This window comes from Perna viridis, chromosome 9 (assembly GCF_037379345.1).
Source record: "Perna viridis isolate PV_CMFRI_1.1 ecotype Kerala chromosome 9, ASM3737934v1, whole genome shotgun sequence".
Classification (NCBI taxonomy): Eukaryota; Metazoa; Mollusca; class Bivalvia; order Mytilida; family Mytilidae; genus Perna; species Perna viridis.
The window spans coordinates 38248342-38270766 of NC_142453.1; the positions used below are offsets into that span (position 1 = coordinate 38248342).

At 31.1% G+C, this 22425-nt stretch overlaps 1 non-coding gene across 1 annotated transcript; it reads right to left on the bottom strand.

Moving 5' to 3' along the window:
• Positions 1-16800: 16800 nt before the first annotated feature.
• Trnas-cga (transfer RNA serine (anticodon CGA)) lies at positions 16801-16882 on the bottom strand. The gene has a single exon. It is a non-coding gene; the product is annotated as a tRNA-Ser (tRNA).
• Positions 16883-22425: the final 5543 nt, after the last annotated feature.

Consider the following 22425-nt stretch of genomic DNA (forward strand, 5'->3'; position numbering starts at 1 on the left):
AAACCCCATCACACTCTCTAATACTCCAAGCATCTAATTCATTTTTTGAAATAGTTCCAGTCCCCAATGCCAAAATTTCTGATTTATCTTTATTTAATTTTGCCCCAGATGCTTGTTCATACAAATGTAAAACTTTAAAGGCTTCACTTACTGAATTTTTGTCAGATAATATTAAAGTGGTGTCATCAGCATGTGAAAAAATCTTTTCTTCAACATTTGTATTAGGAATATTCAAACCTCTAATACTACTATTCTTTTTAATCATTGTACTCAATGATTCAGCTACTAATACATATAATAAAGCTGATATAGGACATCCTTGTTTTACAGAGTTCTTTAATTGAAAATATTTGGATAAGAACCCATTACACTTGACAGTGCTGAAAATGTCTGTATAAAATATTTTAATCCAAGAAATAAATTTCTCCCCAAATCCAAATTTCTGCAAGACAGAAAATAAATATTCATGTCCAACCCTGTCAAATGCTTTTTCCTGGTCAAGTTTCAACAAATAACATTCTAAATTATCCATTTCAACCAAATCAATAATATCTCTAACACTTGCAGTAGTGTCAGAAATATCTTTACCTATAATACAACAACTTTGAGTAGGTGATATAATTTTTGGTAATACAAACTTAAACCTGTTAGCCATTACTCTTGCTAAGATTTTATAATCAACATTTAATAAAGTTATAGGTCTAAAATTTTTCAACATAGACTTGTCACCTCTATTCTTATATATCAAATTTATCATACCATATCTCATAGATCTAGATAAAACTTTATTTTCTTCAATACTATCATAAATATATTTCAATACAGGCGTCAGTTCATCTAGAAAATAAAGATAAAATTCAATAGTTAATCCATCAGAGCCAGGCGTTTTGCCCTTTTTCATTCCTTTTAATGATTGTACAATCTCATCAATACATATATCATCATCACATTTAGTAATATCAATATCATCAACTTTAACATCAACACAATCTAACATGTCATTAATTGCATCATTGTCAGTATTTACACATGAAAACAATTTTTCATAAAAGTCATGTACAACATTTAATAATTCCACAGTACTATTAACAGCATTTCCATCACAATTTTTCAAAGTACATATTAAATTCTTATTCTGTTTATACCTTTCTAAACTTAAAAAATAAGCAGTATTTTTGTCACTTTCTAAGGCATGTTGACATTTAGATCTTAATATAGCACCATTACATCTATGTTTTTCTATAGTCTCAAGTTCACTCTTTAATTCTAAGTACTTTACATGATCAATTTTTATACCACAAGCAGACTTCACAGACAGTTCTTGTAATTTATTTTGCAATTTGAAGTATTGTCTGTTAATCTCTTTTTGTTTTTCTTTACCATATATTTGACTTATTCTCTTGATACTAAATTTCAAATTGTCCCACCAAATGAGTGGATTTGAATTATAAAAATCTGTACCTATTTCATCTTCTAACAATTTTCTGATCCTAGCAACATACTCTTCATCAGCTAATAAGGAGTGATTAAAAATCCAGATCCCTGGTCCTCTTTCAACCTCAGAAAAATCTAACTTCATACTCACAATACAATGATCACTAAAACAGGTATCTCTATAAAATATATTTTTGATACAAGACTTAATATTACTAGAAACTAAAAAATAGTCAATTCTACTCTGTGTTAAAAAACCTTGAACAACTTGTTTTCGTGAAAACATTTGAACACCTATATTTCTATCTCTCCAGACATCAAACAAACATTTTTCATTCATTATACTAGTAAGATGCTTCACAGACCTATCTGCATAAAAAGCAGTTTTTCCACTTTTATCTAAAGGAGACAGAGTAGTATTAAAATCACCAGCCACTATAACATAGCCATCTCCTTCAATTTTACTTTTACAAACTTCAAAAAAAAGACATTTCTCACTTACACTATTAGGAGCATATACATTAAAAATATCAACCGTTCTATCATTAATTATACCTTGAATATGGATAAATCTACCAGGTAAACATTCACAAACTTTAAATACATTTTTAAGACTTTTACTAACAAGAATAGCAACACCTTGTCTATTACAATTACTATTACTTGCAAAAATATCACCACTCCATAAAATCTTATCCTTCTTTAAATCTTCAAATGTATCATTATTCCAAAAAGTTTCTTGTAAACATACAATATCATATTTCCTTTCACTACATAATGAAAAAATACAATCTCTTTTATTTCTATCACAAAGACCATTGCAGTTAAGGCTTATAACATTATAAGTAGCCATCACAAAAAGTAATATAATAATATTAACAATAGGACTCTCCATTTTTATTTACCAAATTTTTTTGTACATTTGATAATTTTGCTGCCTTTATATTAGGCGTAACCTTAAGCTTACTCCTTCTTTTGATACCTAAATACTTCTTTTTCTTTTCAACGACAGTAAAATCATCTCCACTTGCCCCTAGACATTCATTAGTCAAAGGAAAAGTGTCCATACTAATCTCATCTAGAGAATCATATGAATATCTGACTCCCTCCTGGCTGCTTTTATCTTGTTCCAGGGAGGAGACAATACCATCTACAACTAATCTATCCGATTTAACATCATCTCTTAAAATATTTTCAGCAGAAAATTCAACACTTGATTTAACAAATTCAATTGATTGAGTATTACAATTGTTCAAGACTACATTATCCTGTTTTGTACTTGTATCTGCCTTTACTTTTTCGTCACATTCACAGTCATCAATCACATCATCTTCCATCTCAAAACATTCATCATCTATGTCATCCCCACTACCATCATCACCAAGTTCAACAGTGCTAAGGTTAGCAACACCTAGAGCACTTCCTCTCGAAACAACTTTACCAGCATCTTCAGAATAATGACTAGCATCGTCATTCACCTTTGCATTTCCATTTTGATCTACAGGTGTACTTTCATTTTGATCAGTCATATCATCAACATTCGTACAGCTATTTTCCTTTACATTGCAATTCTCATCAATATAATCAATATTCTCGTCACACTCCTTGCTATCTTTCACATCTCCCTTCTTTGCAATGTTATCTCTAGACATTGTCTCCTGTAAACTTTCCATCTGAGATAATGGTGAGTATGTATTGTCAATGTGCAATTCCTTTCTAACACCACAGTTACATTTGTCTTTCTTATGAAAACAAAACGAACACTTGTTTTTCAAACATTTCCTACTTATGTGGCCCTGTTCACCACATTCAAAACATATAAATTCAGGGCAGTCTTTGTGCATATGTTCTGGGCTAAAGCATCCAGAGCAGACCTTGACTTGTTGGTTATGTATAACCCTGTAATAAGCTGTTTCTTTTTCATTTACAGAAAATTTCATGGAGTATGGTATTGCTACCATATTAGGCGGAAGTTTAGCTTTGAAAATACGAGTGCCATCATAAACATTAATTTTGGACTTCATTCTATGCTTCTTTATTGGAGAAACAACCTCTACACCAATTTTAGAAAATCTGTCAATAATCTCTTCATCTGAAACATACATACTAAGATTCAATATCGAAACATATTTGAACTTTGCCTCCAGTTCGTTCACATTACAGATTTTGCCATCAAGGTTTAATTCACCAAGAATTGGTTCCATCAATTGTCTCTCTCTAAACACCACTTCAAAGCCAACTCCATTTTTCATCACACATGCCACAACGCTACCTATACCACATTTACTTTCAATTTCATCAATTAGTTTTTCAGCCTTAACTGCACCAAAACCATCAATTACACAGCTTACTAACACCGTTTTCTCTTTAGAAAATTTGTCTTTAGAATTGAACCAATTCCGTTGGGACCTTTCTGCCCCGTTGCTGTCAAAGTTCGCCATTGGGGTTTACTTAGATCAGCAAACAACAAATTAAACACACCTTTCCTCCCCCTTTTTCCTGCAACGAAAACGCAGGAAAAGGGGATACTAAACGAATATTAGTCTGTAATATATATCACATACAGTCATATAATACAAAATAAACTTCAACAACTGTTTATAAACACATATGTGGCGAATAACTCACCAAATTCAGAATAATTTCCGGACGACACTTTGTTTACATGTTGAACATGGTACATCCAAAAACCAACGCTTTTTTTTTATCTTGATAAAATTTTATTCACAGTAAAACATCATATAAAAGAATTATTGGGCTAGTCTCCCAATAATTCACATATCACAGATCACAATTTTTTCTGAAATTACATTGGCAGTATATATGAATAAGTATATTTAAAAGTCTATCACAACATTATCATCAGAGATGCGCAGAACAGGACATTCAAGTAATATTTTTGAAACAAAGAAAAGTTCTTTTTCTGTATATAATACATGTAAGCATAATTAACATGCTTTTGAAGAACAGATTTAAAATAAGAAATAATGTGCAAAACTTTCTCATCTTTCATGACTAAATTTCTTCTCTTTACAACACAAAACCTTCTAACAGATAAAGCAGTATTAACAAAATAAAAGTTAACTTTTTTATCTTTCTTGAGTAGACCGAAATAACATAGAAAATTAAAGTCTAACATATTGATAAAGCTAGCTGAACTATTACACAATATATTATGTAAAAATTCTTAAAAAAAGTCATTGAATCGAGTCAAACATCTACACGAAATTATAAGATGTTCTAAGTCCTCATGCATATCGTCACAAACTGGACACAATGAATCATCAGTAATGCGACATCTCAATAACCTCTCCTTAGTAAATAAAACTCTATGAAATATTTTAAATGATAACTCAATCCAATCACTTGGTAAAAATGGAAAGTTCAAAACTGTTTGGACTTTTTGAGTATCAAAATCAGAAAACATCTCACACCAATATTTGACAGCATTTGGTTCTTTTGATAATGATTTCAACAACATAGAATAAAAAAACTTTGTTGTACTGGAAAAGAGTACTTTCTATTATTAACATTACATTCTATATTCAAAATTAGATTTCTACGAACATTTTCATTATTTTCTACTAAAATTTTACATTCATCAGGAATACATTGTTTTATACATTGTACTACCTTAATAATCTTAGCAGCAGATACCTGTGGAAACTTTTCAGAAACAATATCTTGAACAAACTCATCTCTCATGAATCCCTTTTTACATTCAAATGCTAAATCTTTCACTTTAATAATGCCTGCATCTATAAAAGTCTTGATATACAGCATATTACCATTATTAGTAATCAAAGGATTATTGAACAGAGGCAGGTCAAATACATTATTCAAATTGATATCAATTTCAATATAATCAAGTATCTTTCCCCAAGCAAACAGCATACATTTATAAAAATCAGGTAGACTCTCCAACTGTCTCTGCTTAAATTCATAGAACAAAATCTCAATACCAAGTTTCATATCTTGTACTTTGGTAAAGAAATAAGTACAAAGATGCTTCCAAAGTCTAAAAGCATACATCTTATGTAAAATTTCTGGAAAGTTCAAACCTCCATCTAGTATTCTATTAATAACAACATCATAAGCAACCAAAGATGGTTTATCATTCCACAAAAACCCGATGCACAATTTCTTTATATCTAAATAGTATTTTTCTGGTATATTAACTACCATCAGAGTATACCAAAGCTTGCTCATTAAAAGAGTATTTATCACAGTTACTCTACCATGGATTGACAATTGTCTCATTTTCCAAAGATTCAGTATTTTTGAAATAGACTGCACTTTGCAATCCCAATTTAGATTATCACATAACTTCTTATCTTTGCCAATCCATATGCCTAAAAGCTGTAAAACCCCATCACACTCTCTAATTTTCCAAGCATCTAAATCATTTTTTGATATTTTTCCAGTACCCAATGCCAAAATTTCAGATTTATCTTTATTTAATTTTGCCCCAGATGCTTGTTCATACAATTGTAAAACATTAAAGGATTCAATTACTGAATTTTTGTCAGACAATATCAATGTAGTGTCATCAGCATGTGAAAATATTTTTTCTTCAATATTCACAACAGGAATGTTAATACCTTGAATCCTATCATTCCTTTTGATCATTATACTTAAAGGTTCAGCAACTAATACATACAATAAAGCAGATATTGGGCAACCTTGTTTAACAGAGTTTGCCAATGGAAAATATTTAGATAGGAAACCATTGCACTTTACAGTACTAAAAATATCTGTATAAAAAACTTTTATCCAAGATATAAATCTCTCCCCAAAACCAAATTTTTGTAAAACCGAGAAAAGATATTCATGCCCAACCCTGTCAAAAGCCTTTTCCTGATCCAACTTTAACAAATAACATTCTAAATTATCCATTTCAACCAAGTCAATTATGTCTCTTACAGTAACAATAGTGTCAGGGATGTCTTTACCTATTATACAACAACTCTGAGTTGGTGAAATAATCTTTGGAAGTACAAATTTAAACCTATTTGCCATGACTTTTGCTAATATTTTATAATCTACATTTAGTAAACTGATAGGTCTAAAATTTTTCAGGTCAGTTTTGTCACCTCTATTTTTATAAATTAGGTTAATCATTCCATACCTCATAGACCTAGGTAAAACTTTATTATCTTCAACTGCATCATAAATATATTTCAAAACATCTTTCAACTCATTAAAAAAATAAAACTCCACCGTGAGTCCATCAGGACCAGGTGTTTTTCCTTGTTTCATACCTTTTATAGAGGTTTTTATTTCTTCAATATTAATTTCCTCATCACATTTTTCAACATCACAATCATCAATATTGACGTTAATACAATCTAACATTTTATCAATGGCTTCATAATCAGTTTGTACACAAGAAAAAAGCCTTTCATAAAAACTATGAATAACATCTAAAATTTCAGCAGTTTCACTGACAACATTACCATCACAATTTTTTAAACCATTTATCATATTTCTATTCTGTCTTTGTTTCTCTAAATTCAAAAAATAGGCTGTATTTTTATCATTTTCTAATGAATATTGACATTTAGATCTTATAACAGCACCATTACATCTATGTTTTTCTAAACCTTGAAGTTCCTCTTTCAACTCTAAATATTTGACATTATCTATATCATTACCACAAGCAGCCTTTATTGACAATTCTTGTAACTGATTCTGTATTCTATAATAATGTCTATATAACTCTCTCTGTTTTTCCTTACCATAGAGTTGACTTGTTTTCTTTATTCTATATTTCAAATTATCCCACCAAATTAATGGATGTGCAAAATAAAAATCTGAACCAATTTCATCAAGTAAAATATTTCTATTTTTTTCAACAAAACAATCATCATTCAATAAGGACTTGTTAAAAATCCAAACACCAGGTCCTTTTTCAACTTCAGAAAAATCTAATTTCATACTAACAATAGAATGATCACTGAAAGATGTATCATTATAAAAAAAACATTCTTTATAAATGGTTTCAAATTACAAGAAACTAAAAAATAATCAATTCTACTTTGAGTTAAAAAACTTTGTACAACTTGTTTTCTTGAAAACATTTTAACACCTATATTTCTATCTCTCCATACATCAGATAAACCTTTTTCATTTATTAATTCAGTCAGAGATTTAAAGGATCTGTCAGCATAAAAAACAGTTTTCCCACTTTTGTCTAAAGGGGAGAGAGTGGTATTATAATCACCTGCTATTATAATAAATTCATCTCCATATATTTTACTTTTACAATCATTGAAAAAAATACACTTTTCACTGACATTATTTGGAGCATACAAATTAATTATGTCCAAAAGATTGTCAAGAACTTTACCTTTTATATGAATTAATCTTCCACATACACTTTCACAAACTTTAAAAACATTTTTTAACCTTTTACTTATCAGATTGGCAACACCTTTCCTATTACAAATGCTATTACTGGCAAAAATCTCACCATCCCATACGGTTTTATCAGTTTGAATTTCATCATACAATTTATCAGTCCAAAATGTTTCCTGTAAACAAACAATGTCATATTTTCTTTCAATACATAATGCAAAAATACAATCCCTTTTATTTTTGTCACACAAACCATTACAATTAAGGCTAATGAAGTTAAAAGTAGCCATCACAAAACAAAAGTTCAAAACTAATGACATATTCCACTCCATTGTTACTTCATTAACTTATTTTTAACATTTGACAATCTAGCTGCCTTTAAATTAGGCTTAATCTGAAATTTATTTCGTCTTTTAATACCCAAGTAGGATTTTTTCTTACCAACAAGAGTAAATTCATCACCACTCACCCCTTGACAATCACTTGTCAGTGGATGAGTGTCCATTTCAAAATCATCCAAAGTATCACATGTACTCTGGCTGACTCCTCCCTGGCTTTCAATTTCTTCCTGTGAGGAGACAGCATTGTCTACAATGGACATATTATCAATATCTGAAACATTTTTCATGGACACACCAGAAACACTATCTAATTTATCCAAATTAACCATGCTTACACCTACATCATTTATAATATTGTTATGATCTATATCTGTATCTGTCTTGTCTTTTCCTTCACCACTTTCCATATCTTTAACACAATGAGCCGTGTCACAAACAGTATCACCAACCACCACCTTAGAAAGATCACTACCATCTACTACATCATTCTCTTCATAGTGACTAGCACTGTCACTTTCATCAGTACACTGGCTAGCAACGCCATTTGGAACATCATTCAAGTTCACTTCCTCAACATCTTCTGTGATAGGGATAGCAACACCATTACCACATTTCGCCATTGGCTTAATAACAGCCTCACCAGTTATATGTCTCGCTTCGCCATCAGTGGAAACATGATTAACATCATCACTACGATGGAGATGAACACTGCTTTTGTCATTTTCACACCTTCTAGTATTCCGTGCCCATTCATCATCTTCAAAATCATTAACACTTGTGTCATCACTCTCAATGTTATACATTCTATTACTTGAATGTCTATTATCATTATGCCTAAACGTGCCCGAGAAGGCATCAGTTTGGAATTCTGTATATGAATTTCCCATATCATTCTTTCTCAAGGTATTACACTTACAGTCCTCTTTCTTGTAGAAGCAGAAAGAACACTTATTTTTCAAACACTTTCTACTGATATGCCCTTGTTCACCACATTCAAAACATTTGAAGTCAGGTCAGTCTTTATATATGTGGTCCGGACTAAAACATCCATGGCATACTTTTACTTGCTGATTATGTACTACACGGTAGTACGCAGTCTCTTTCTCATTGACGGAGAATTTCATCGAGTAAGGAATAGACTTCATCTTAGGTGGAAGTTTTGCCTTAAGGACTCTTCTTCCGTCATATATATAATTTTTTGACTTCATTTTATGTTTCTTAATTGGTGACACCACTTCAACTCCAATTTTTGAAAATCTTTGTATGATTTCAGTATCAGTGACATACATACTTAAGTTGAGTATTGAGACATATCTAAAACTGGATTCTAACTCAGTTACTTTGCATGTTTTACCACCAACTGACATATCACCAAGAATAGGTTCCATCATCTCCCTATCTCTAAAAACCACTTCATATCCGCAGCCAGACTTTGGCACACATGCTACAATACTTCCTCTACCACACTGCGCTTCAATTTCATCAATCACTGAATCGGGTTCCACTTTCCCAAAACCTTCCACTAAACAAGATATTAAGACAGTTTTGTCCTTTGAAAATTCTTCTTCCCCATTAAAGAATTTTCTATTGGACCTTTCTGGTCCATTTCTTTCAGAGTTTGCCATTGGTTTACAGACAGATCTCAAAAAAGGAATCGAACGCACCTTTCCTCCCCCTTTTTCCTGCTACAACAAAGCAGGAAAAAGGGATCACAAACCAATCTTTATGCAGAAATTATTATCAAATTAGCTCAAAGGTAACAAATCAATGTTCAGAAAATGTTTACACACATAAATACGGCGAAGAATTCACCAAACAAAGAATAATTCTCGGACGTCAATGTTTACATCTTACATATGGTACATCCAAAAACCCAAGACCAAACCCATTGGATTTCGAGTCCAACGCCTTAACCACTCGGCCATCACAGCTTTCAAAACTTGTCAGTTAAAATGAACTATGAATGTCAGCCGATTGTGCTAACTGAATGGTTATTCGGTTGTTTTCTAAAACGTGCTCCAACAGCAGATACATGTAGTAAGAGTTTTGAATGAGTTACAAAAGTAAACACAATGAAGTCACTATATATCTAGCGAACCACACTTTCATTACTGAATGTGAATTTAAAACTGTTACAGCGCGTAGTTCTATTCTTCAAAGTACGACAAATTGGACCTTCCTGCAATAAAACGTCCGCGGGAAGGTAAAATAAGACATCAATAGTAACTACAGACATTTAGTAAAGGCGTGTTTTGCAAGGCGATTCGGAATTTTAAAGGCAAAAACATAATGACACCTTCGCAAACTTCAACAAAAATTTATCGCTGCGAGCAGGGTTCGAACCTGCGCGGGGAGACCCCATTGGATTTCAAGTCCAACGCCTTTTTTTATCTTGATAAAATTTTATTCACAGTAAAACATCATATAAAAGAATTATTGGGCTAGTCTCCCAATAATTCACATATCACAGATCACAAATTGTCCTTAAATTACATTGACAGTATATATATGAATAAGTATATTTAAAAGTCTATCACAACATTATCATCAGAGATGCGCAGAACAGGATTGTCATTCAAGTAATATTTTTGAAACAAAGAAAAGTTCTTTTTCTGTATATAATACATGTAAGCATAATTAACATGCTTTTGAAGAACAGATTTATAATAAGAAATAATGTGCAAAACTTTCTCATCTTTCATGACTAAATTTCTTCTCTTTACAACACAAAACCTTCTAACAGATAAAGCAGTATTAACAAAATAAAAGTTTACTTTTTTATCTTTCTTGAGTAGACCGAAATAACATAGAAAATTAAAGTCTAACATATTGATAAAGCTAGCTGAACTATTACACAATATATTATGTAAAAAGTCTTTAAAAAAGTCATTGAATCGAGTCAAACATCTACACGAAATTATAAGATGTTCTAAGTCCTCATGCATATCATCACAAACTGGACACAATGAATCATCAGTAATGCGACATCTCAATAACCTCTCCTTAGTAAATAAAACTCTATGAAATATTTTAAATGATAACTCAATCCAATCACTTGGTAAAAATGGAAAGTTCAAAACTGTTTGGACTTTTTGAGTATTAAAATCAGAACACATCTCACACCAATATTTGACAGCATTTGGTTCTTTTGATAATGATTTCAACAACATAGAATAAAAAAACTTTGTTGTACTAGGAAAAGAGTACTTTCTATTATTAACATTACATTCTATATTCAAACTGAGATTTCTACGAACATTTTCATTATTTTCTACTAAAATTTTACATTCATCAGGAATACATTGTTTTATACATTGTACTACCTTAATAATCTTAGCAGCAGATACCTGTGGAAACTTTTCAGAAACAATATCTTGAACAAACTCATCTCTCATGAATCCCTTTTTACATTCAAATGCTAAATCTTTCATTTTAATAATGCCTGCATCTATAAAAGTCTTAATATACAGTATATTACCATTATTAGTAATCAAAGGATTATTGAACAGAGGCAGGTCAAATACATTATTCAAATTGATATCAATTTCAATATAATCACGTATCTTTCCCCAAGCAAACAGCATACATTTATAAAAATCAGGTAAACTCCCCAACTGTCTCTGCTTAAATTGACAGAACAAAATCTCAATACCAAGTTTCATATCTTGTACTTTGGAAAAGAAATAAGTACAAAGATGCTTCCAAACAGCACAATACTCTACATCTAACAAACGACTTAAAAATTTAAGTCTAAAAGCATACATCTTATGTAAAATTTCTGGAAAGTTCAAACCTCCATCTAGTATTCTATTAATAACAACATCATAAGCAACCAAAGATGGTTTATCATTCCACAAAAACCCGATGCACAATTTCTTTATATCTAAATAGTGTTTTTCTGGTATATTAACTAGCATCAGAGTATACCAAAGTTTGCTCATTAAAAGAGTATTTATCACAGTTACTCTACCATGTATTGACAATTGTCTCATTTTCCAAAGATTCAGTATTTTTGAAATAGACTGCACTTTGCATTCCCAGTTCAGACTATCACATAACTTTTTATCCTTGCCCATCCATATGCCTAAAAGCTGTAAAACCCCATCACACTCTTTAATTTTCCAAGCATCTAAATCATTTTTTGATATTTTTCCAGTACCCAATGCCAAAATTTCAGATTTATCTTTATTTAATTTTGCCCCAGATGCTTGTTCATACAATTGTAAAACATTAAATGATTCAGTTACTGAATTTTTGTCAGACAATATCAATGTAGTGTCATCAGCATGTGAAAATATTTTTTTCTTCAATATTCACAACAGGAATGTTAATACCTTGAATCCTATCATTCCTTTTGATCATTATACTTAAAGGTTCAGCAACTAAAACATACAATAAAGCAGATATTGGGCAACCTTGTTTAACAGAGTTTGCCAATGGAAAATATTTGGATAGGAAACCATTGCACTTTACAGTACTAAAAATATCTGTATAAAAAATTTTTATCCAAGATATAAATCTCTCCCCAAAACCAAATTTTTGTAAAACCGAAAAAAGATATTCATGCCCAACCCTGTCAAAAGCCTTTTCCTGATCTAACTTTAACAAATAACATTCTAGATTATCCATTTCAACCAAGTCAATTATGTCTCTTACAGTAACAGTAGTATCAGAGATGTCTTTACCTATTATACAACAACTCTGAGTTGGTGAAATAATCTTTGGAAGTACAAATTTAAACCTATTTGCCATGACTCTTGCTAATATTTTATAATCTACATTCAATAAACTGATAGGTCTAAAATTTTTCAAGTCAGTTTTGTCACCTCTATTTTTATAAATTAGGTTAATCATTCCATACCTCATAGACCTAGATAAAACTTTATTCTCTTCAACTGTATCATAAATATATTTCAAAACATCTTTCAACTCATTAAAAAAATATAAATAAAACTCCACCGTGAGTCCATCAGGACCAGGTGTTTTTCCTTGTTTCATACCTTTTATAGAGGTTTTTATTTCTTCAATATTAATTTCCTCATCACATTTTTCAACATCACAAACGTCAACATTGACATTAATACAATCTAACATTTTATCAATTGCTTCATAATCCGTTTGTACACAAGAAAATAGCCTTTTATAAAAACTATAAATAACATCTAAAATTTCAGCAGTTTCACTGACAACATTACCATCACAATTTTTTAAACCATTTATCATATTTCTATTCTGTCTATGTTTCTCTAAATTCAAAAAATAGGTTGTATTTTTATCACTTTCTAATGAATATTGACATTTGGATCTTATAACAGCACCATTACATCTATGTTTTTCTAAACCTTCAAGTTCCTCTTTCAACTCTAAATATTTGACATGATCTATATCATTACCACAAGCAGCCTTTATTGACAATTCTTGTAACTTATTCTGTATTCTATAATAATCTCTATATAACTCTCTCTGTTTTTCTTTACCATAGAGTTGACTTGTTTTCTTGATTTTATATTTCAAATTATCCCACCAAATTAATGGATGTGAAAAATAAAAATCTGAACCAATTTCATCAAGTAAGATATTTCTAATTTTTTCAACAAAAAAATCATCACTCAATAAGGACTTGTTAAAAATCCAAACACCAGGTCCTTTTTCAACTTCAGAAAAATCTAATTTCATACTAACAATAGAATGATCACTGAAAGATGTATCATTGTAAAAAACATTCTTTATAAATGGTTTTAAATTACAAGAAACTAAAAAATAATCAATTCTACTTTGAGTTAAAAAACTTTGTACAACTTGTTTTCTTGAAAACATTTTAACACCTACATTTCTATCTCTCCATACATCAGATAAACCTTTTTCATTTATCAATTCAGTCAGACATTTTAAAGATCTGTCAGCATAAATAAACAGTTTTCCCACTTTTGTCTAAAGGGGAAAGAGTGGTATTATAATCACCTGCTATTATAATAAATTCATCTCCATATATTTTACTTTTACAATCATTGAAAAAATTACACTTTTCACTAACATTATTTGGAGCATACAAATTAATTATGTCCAAACTTTTGTCAAGAATTTTACCTTGTATATGAATTAATCTTCCACATACACTCTCACAAACTTTAAAAACATTTTTCAACCTTTTACTTACAAGAATGGCAACCCCTTTCCTATTACAAATGCTATTACTGGCAAAAATCTCACCATCCCATACAGTTTTATCAATTTGAATATCCTCATACAATTTATCAGTCCAAAATGTTTCCTGTAAACAAACAATGTCATATTTTCTTTCAATACATAATGCAAAAATACAATCCCTTTTATTTTTGTCACACAAACCATTACAATTAAGGCTAATGAAGTTAAAAGTAGCCATCACAAAACAAAAGTTCATAACTAATGACACATTCCACTCCATTGTTACTTCATTAACTTATTTTTAACATTTGACAATCTAGCTGCCTTTAAATTAGGCTTAATCTGAAATTTATTTCGCCTTTTGATACCCAAGTAGGATTTTTTCTTACCCACAACAGTAAACTCATCACCACTCGCCAACTGACAATCACTTGTCAATGAATGAGTGTCCATTTCAAAATCATCCAAAGTATCACAAGTACTATGGCTGACTCCTCTCTGGCTTTTGATTTTATCCTGAGAGGAGACAGTATTTTCTATATTAGATATATGATCAATATCTTTAACATTATTCTCAGATACACCAGAGACGTCATTAAATTCAACCAAATTAACATGGCTAACATCTACATTATTAGTAAGATTGTCATGATCGATTTCTGATTCTACTTTTTCTTTATCTTCACCACTTACAATATCTTCAACACCATGAACCATGTCACAAACATCTAACACCTCAGAAACGTCATCACCATCCACTTCATGATTCTCTCCATCGTGACTAGCACCGTCACATTCATCAATACACTGGCTAGCAACACCATTCGGAACATCATCTGTGATATGGCTAGCAACACCATTATCACCATTCGCTATCGGCTCAACAACCGCCTCCACAGTTGTATGGGTAGCATCGCCATTAGTGTCAACATGACTGACATCATCACGACAACGGGAATGAACACTACTGACAACATTTTCACGTCTTCTAGTGTTCTGTGCCCATTCGTCATCTTCAGAAACATCACTTGAATCATCATTTTCTGTATGAAACATTCTGTCACTTGAATGTTGAATGTCATGATCCTTAAAAATGCCCGAGTAGGAATCAGTTTGGAATTCTGTACATGAATTACCCACGCCTGTCTTCCTCAAGGTTTCACACTTACAGTTCTCCTTCTTGTAAAAGCAGAAAGAACACTTATTTTTCAAGCATTTCCTACTAATATGACCTTGCTCGCCACACTCAAAACACTTGAAATCAGGACAATCTTTATAGATGTGGTCCGGGCTAAAACACCCATGGCACACTCTAACTTGATGATTGTGGATCACACGATAGTATGCAGTTTCTTTTTCATTCACTGAGAACTTCATCGAGTAGGGGATGGATTTCATATTAGGTGGAAGTTTTGCCTTAAATACTCTTGTTCCATCATAAATATAGTTTTTCGACTTCATCTTATGTTTTTTAATTGGTGACACCACTTCAACTCCAATTTTTGAAAATCTTTCAATGATTTCAGCATCAGTTACATACATACTCAAGTTGAGTATTGAAATATATCTGAAGCTGGATTCTAATTCAGTCACTTTAAATGTTTTACCACTGACTGATAAATCACCAAGAATTGGTTCCATCATCTGCCTCTCTCTAAATACAACTTCATATCCACTGCCGGTCTTTGGCACACATGCTATAACACTTCCTCTACCACATTTCAATTCAATTTCATCAATTACTGAATCAGGTTCTACTTTCCCAGAACCTTCAAGTACACATGAAATTAAAACAGTTTTCTCCTTTGAAAATTCATTTTCGACATTAAAAGACTTTCTATTGGACCTTTCTGGCCCACTTCTTTCAAAGTTCGCCATTAGTTCTTAGATGGATCTCAAGAAAAGAATCGAGCGCACCTTTCCTCCCCCTTTTTCCTGCTACGAAAAAGCAGGAAAAAGCGATATAAAACGAATATTTATATGGAAACTATTATCACTTTAAAGCAAATATCATCTAACAATGTTCAGGAAATATTTATACACAAAAATACGGCGAAGAACTCACCAAACAAAGAAAAATTCTCGGACGACACAATGTTTACATCCTACAGATGATGCATCCAAAAACCGACCCTGAAGTCCAACGCCTTAACCACTCGGCCATCACAGCTTGCAGAAAGTCCCACCAAATTTATATAATATTTCTAAGCACTCATTGAGTGAAAAAGATGAAAAAGTCAAATTGCAATCTACAAAACATCTTATCGTAAATAAGATGGTCCAAGTTATCATCGCCGTTTGATTTTTCCGAAACAAAACAAACTAAACTACTTCGATTGTTAAAATTGTTGGCTTCTCAGAAGACATTGGATAGAAATTAAGAAATTAACGGCAATACTAATATCAAAAAGTCACAAACTGGAGGTCCTTTCACAGGTTTTCACGTCAAGATTGTATTGAACAGGTAATATTCTCGCATCTTTATGGTTCCGATAGGCAATGTTGGTGTTGTAAAAATGTGCGCTGCGAGCAGGGTTCGAACCTGCGCGGGGAGACCCCATTGGATTTCGAGTCCAACGCCTTAACCACTCGGCCATCACAGCTTACAAAACTTGTCAGTTAAAATGAACTATGAACGTCAGCCGATTGTGCTAACTGAATGGTTATTCGGTTGTTTTCTAAAACGTGCTCCAACAGCAAATACATGTAGTAAGAGTTTTGAATGAGTTACAAAAGTAAACACAATGAAGTCACTATATATCTAGCGAACCACACTTTCATTACTGAATGTGAATTTAAAACTGTTACAGCGCGTAGTTCTATTCTTCAAAGTACGACAAATTGGACCTTCCTGCAATAAAACGTCCGCGGGAAGGTAAAATAAGACATCAATATTAACTACAGACATTTAGTAAAGGCGTGTTTTGCAAGGCGATTCGGAATTTTAAAGGCAAAAACATAATGACACCTTCGCAAACTTCAACAAAAATTTATCGCTGCGAGCAGGGTTCGAACCTGCGCGGGGAGACCCCATTGGATTTCAAGTTCAACGCTTTCTTTTTTTCTCTTGATGAAATTTTATTCACATTAATACATTCATAAAAGAACCATTGGGCTAGTCTCCCAATAATTCACAATATCACAGTATTAGTTAGAATTGTAACAAATGTTAACAAACAATTATATGTCAATTAAAAGTCAATATGTACTTCATCATTACTTATTCTTAATACAAGATTTTTGTTTAAATAATACTTTTCAAATAAATACATGTACTTCTTCTGTTAATAATACAAGTATGCATAATTCACATGTTTTTGCAGAACATTTTTAAAATATGGCACTATGTCCATCAATTTGTCATCCTTCATAGAGATATTTCTCCTCTTTACAACACAAAATCTTCTAGCACATAAAACTGTATTTACAAAGTATAAGTTTATATTTTTATCCTTCTTGAATAGACCAAAGTAACACATATAATTGAAATCTAGTATATTGACAAAGTTTGCAGAACTATTACACAATATGTTATGTAAAAAATCTTTTAAAAAGTCATTGAACTGAGTCAAACATCTACACACAATAATCAAATGCTCCAAGTCCTCATGTACATCTTCGCAAACTGGACACATAGAATCAGCAGTAATATGACATCTCATCAGTTTCTCCTTAGTAAAGAAAACTCTATGGAAAATTTTAAATGATGACTCAATCCAATCACTCTGTAAAAATGAAAAGTTCAAAACTTTTTGAACTTTTTGAACATCAAAATCTGAAAATAATTCACTCCAGTATTTTACAGAATTAGGCTCCCGTGTTAATGTCTTTAACAGTATATCATAAAATGATCTTGTTGTATTAGACAAAGCACACTTTCTACCATTTACACTGTAAATAATATTTAAAACAGGTAGTTTACAAGTGTTGGCATTTTCTTCAACTAAAACCATATAATCTTGTGGAATACAATTCATAATACATTTCACTACTTTAATAATTTTATCAACGGAAACGTCAGGGAACTTTTGAGATACAATATCTTGAATATATGTTTCCTTCATAAAACCTTTCTTGCATTCATATGCTAAGTCCTTAATCTTGATAATACCTGCATCAATAAATGTTCTCAGATATAACATACTACCACCATTTACAATCATTGGATTACAGAAAAGGGGAACATCAAAAACGTTATTCACATTTATTTCTATTTCCATACTATGACGTATCTTCCCCCATGAATACAACATGCTTTTATAAAAATCAGGCAAACATCCTAATTGTCTATGAGTGAAATCACAAAACAATATTTCAACACCAAGATTCATTTCTTGTACTTTAGAAAAGAAATAAAGACATGTAATTTTCCAAACAGCATTATAATCCACATCTAATAGCCTACTTAAAAACTTTAGTCTAAATGCATACATTTTATGAAAAATGTCTGGAAAATTTAAACCACCATCTAACACCTTATTAGTTATTACATCATATGCAACTAGAGATGGTTTATCATTCCATAAAAAATTAATACATATCTTCTTAATTTCTAAATAATGTTTTTCTGGTATATTTACAACCATAAGAGTATACCAAAGTTTGCTCATCAATAATGTATTTATTACAGTTAATCTACCATGTATTGATAAGTGTCTCATTTTCCAAAAATTCAGTAACTTCAAAATAGATTGTACTTTGCAATCCCAACTCAAACTATCACAAAGAGATTTATCCTTGCCAATCCATATGCCTAAAATCTGTAAAACCCCATCACACTCTCTAATACTCCAAGCATCTAATTCATTTTTTGAAATAGTTCCAGTCCCCAATGCCAAAATTTCTGATTTATCTTTATTTAATTTTGCCCCAGATGCTTGTTCATACAAATGTAAAACTTTAAAGGCTTCACTTACTGAATTTTTGTCAGATAATATTAAAGTGGTGTCATCAGCATGTGAAAAAATCTTTTCTTCAACATTTGTATTAGGAATATTCAAACCTCTAATACTACTATTCTTTTTAATCATTGTACTCAATGATTCAGCTACTAATACATATAATAAAGCTGATATAGGACATCCTTGTTTTACAGAGTTCTTTAATTGAAAATATTTGGATAAGAACCCATTACACTTGACAGTGCTGAAAATGTCTGTATAAAATATTTTAATCCAAGAAATAAATTTCTCCCCAAATCCAAATTTCTGCAAGACAGAAAATAAATATTCATGTCCAACCCTGTCAAATGCTTTTTCCTGGTCAAGTTTCAACAAATAACATTCTAAATTATCCATTTCAACCAAATCAATAATATCTCTAACACTTGCAGTAGTGTCAGAAATATCTTTACCTATAATACAACAACTTTGAGTAGGTGATATAATTTTTGGTAATACAAACTTAAACCTGTTAGCCATTACTCTTGCTAAGATTTTATAATCAACATTTAATAAAGTTATAGGTCTAAAATTTTTCAACATAGACTTGTCACCTCTATTCTTATATATCAAATTTATCATACCATATCTCATAGATCTAGATAAAACTTTATTTTCTTCAATACTATCATAAATATATTTCAATACAGGCGTCAGTTCATCTAGAAAATAAAGATAAAATTCAATAGTTAATCCATCAGAGCCAGGCGTTTTGCCCTTTTTCATTCCTTTTAATGATTGTACAATCTCATCAATACATATATCATCATCACATTTAGTAATATCAATATCATCAACTTTAACATCAACACAATCTAACATGTCATTAATTGCATCATTGTCAGTATTTACACATGAAAACAATTTTTCATAAAAGTCATGTACAACATTTAATAATTCCACAGTACTATTAACAGCATTTCCATCACAATTTTTCAAAGTACATATTAAATTCTTATTCTGTTTATACCTTTCTAAACTTAAAAAATAAGCAGTATTTTTGTCACTTTCTAAGGCATGTTGACATTTAGATCTTAATATAGCACCATTACATCTATGTTTTTCTATAGTCTCAAGTTCACTCTTTAATTCTAAGTACTTTACATGATCAATTTTTATACCACAAGCAGACTTCACAGACAGTTCTTGTAATTTATTTTGCAATTTGAAGTATTGTCTGTTAATCTCTTTTTGTTTTTCTTTACCATATATTTGACTTATTCTCTTGATACTAAATTTCAAATTGTCCCACCAAATGAGTGGATTTGAATTATAAAAATCTGTACCTATTTCATCTTCTAACAATTTTCTGATCCTAGCAACATACTCTTCATCAGCTAATAAGGAGTGATTAAAAATCCAGATCCCTGGTCCTCTTTCAACCTCAGAAAAATCTAACTTCATACTCACAATACAATGATCACTAAAACAGGTATCTCTATAAAATATATTTTTGATACAAGACTTAATATTACTAGAAACTAAAAAATAGTCAATTCTACTCTGTGTTAAAAAACCTTGAACAACTTGTTTTCGTGAAAACATTTGAACACCTATATTTCTATCTCTCCAGACATCAAACAAACATTTTTCATTCATTATACTAGTAAGATGCTTCACAGACCTATCTGCATAAAAAGCAGTTTTTCCACTTTTATCTAAAGGAGACAGAGTAGTATTAAAATCACCAGCCACTATAACATAGCCATCTCCTTCAATTTTACTTTTACAAACTTCAAAAAAAAGACATTTCTCACTTACACTATTAGGAGCATATACATTAAAAATATCAACCGTTCTATCATTAATTATACCTTGAATATGGATAAATCTACCAGGTAAACATTCACAAACTTTAAATACATTTTTAAGACTTTTACTAACAAGAATAGCAACACCTTGTCTATTACAATTACTATTACTTGCAAAAATATCACCACTCCATAAAATCTTATCCTTCTTTAAATCTTCAAATGTATCATTATTCCAAAAAGTTTCTTGTAAACATACAATATCATATTTCCTTTCACTACATAATGAAAAAATACAATCTCTTTTATTTCTATCACAAAGACCATTGCAGTTAAGGCTTATAAAATTATAAGTAGCCATCACAAAAAGTAATATAATAATATTAACAATAGGACTCTCCATTTTTATTTACCAAATTTTTTTGTACATTTGATAATTTTGCTGCCTTTATATTAGGCGTAACCTTAAGCTTACTCCTTCTTTTGATACCTAAATACTTCTTTTTCTTTTCAACGACAGTAAAATCATCTCCACTTGCCCCTAGACATTCATTAGTCAAAGGAAAAGTGTCCATACTAATCTCATCTAGAGAATCATATGAATATCTGACTCCATCCTGGCTGCTTTTATCTTGTTCCAGGGAGGAGACAATACCATCTACAACTAATCTATCCGATTTAACATCATCTTTTAAAATATTTTCAGCAGAAAATTCAACACTTGATTTAACAAATTCAATTGATTGAGTATTACAATTGTTCAAGACTACATTATCCTGTTTTGTACTTGTATCTGCCTTTACTTTTTCGTCACATTCACAGTCATCAATCACATCATCTTCCATCTCAAAACATTCATCATCTATGTCATCCCCATTACCATCATCACCAAGTTCAACAGTGCTAAGGTTAGCAACACCTAGAGCACTTCCTCTCGAAACAACTTTACCAGCATCTTCAGAATAATGACTAGCATCGTCATTCACCTTTGCATTTCCATTTTGATCTACAGGTGTACTTTCATTTTGATCAGTCATATCATCAACATTCGTACAGCTATTTTCCTTTACATTGCAATTCTCATCAATATAATCAATATTCTCGTCACACTCCTTGCTATCTTTCACATCTCCCTTCTTTGCAATGTTATCTCTAGACATTGTCTCCTGTAAACTTTCCATCTGAGATAATGGTGAGTATGTATTGTCAATGTGCAATTCCTTTCTAACACCACAGTTACATTTGTCTTTCTTATGAAAACAAAACGAACACTTGTTTTTCAAACATTTCCTACTTATGTGGCCCTGTTCACCACATTCAAAACATATAAATTCAGGGCAGTCTTTGTGCATATGTTCTGGGCTAAAGCATCCAGAGCAGACCTTGACTTGTTGGTTATGTATAACCCTGTAATAAGCTGTTTCTTTTTCATTTACAGAAAATTTCATGGAGTAT